The following is a 951-nucleotide window of genomic DNA, read 5'->3' as shown; positions in this document are numbered from 1 at the left end:
CCCTGGAGGCGGAGGCTACAGTGAGCAGAGATCACACCACTGCACTCTAGCCTGGGTGACACAGTAAGACACTGACTCAAAAAAAAAAAAAAAAAGAAAAAGAAATGAATCTGATATAAACCACCACTCTAGCCCCACAGTAACCTAAATGGTGCATGTGCTGTGCACAAAGCAAAGTCTTTGAAAAGTGAACTGACATCAGAACCACTAGCAACAAAAGCAGGGGTAGAACATGCCGGCTGAACCTAGCAGGGTTGATTGCCTGCTAAAACAAAACAAAATCAAAGTTCTCCAGATTTTTATAAGGAAACAGATTCTCACATAATATTCAAAATGTCCAGGATGTAATCCAAAATTACTCAACACACAAAGAGCCAGAAATATGTGACCAATTTTCAAAGGAAAAGACAATCAGCAAATGGAAAATCTGAGATGATCCAGATGTTGAAATTATCAGACAAAGACTTCAAAGCAGTTATTATAACCATGTTCCATGGTGGGGTGGGAGAGGAAAGGGAACTCTCTTGAAACAAATGAACGTTTTTAGCAGAGAAACTGAAACGCTAATCAAGAGCTAAATATAAATTTTATAAATGAAAAATAGAAAATCTATTTTCCATTTCTCAATAAATAAAATAAAAAATAGAAACATTTAAACAATCCAAAATGAAGGCAGAAAACAGAACGCAAAGGAACAAAAACCGGAGGGAATGAACAGAAAACACATAATACAATGTCAGACCTAAATCCAATCATATCAGTCACTATATGGTCTAAACAAACCAATTTTAAAAAGAAACATATTGTGAGATTCCCTTTTTTTTTTTTGAGATGGAGTTCACTCCGTTGCCCAGGCTGCAATGCAGTGGTGAGATCTTGGCTCACTGCAGCCTCCGCCTCCCAGGTTCAAGCAGTTCTCCTGCCTCAGCCTCCCAAAAGCTGGGACTACAG

Source organism: Mandrillus leucophaeus, unplaced genomic scaffold (genome assembly GCF_000951045.1).
Source record: "Mandrillus leucophaeus isolate KB7577 unplaced genomic scaffold, Mleu.le_1.0 Scaffold314, whole genome shotgun sequence".
NCBI classification, from domain to species: Eukaryota; Metazoa; Chordata; class Mammalia; order Primates; family Cercopithecidae; genus Mandrillus; species Mandrillus leucophaeus.
Note: the sequence above shows the minus strand (reverse complement) of the source record.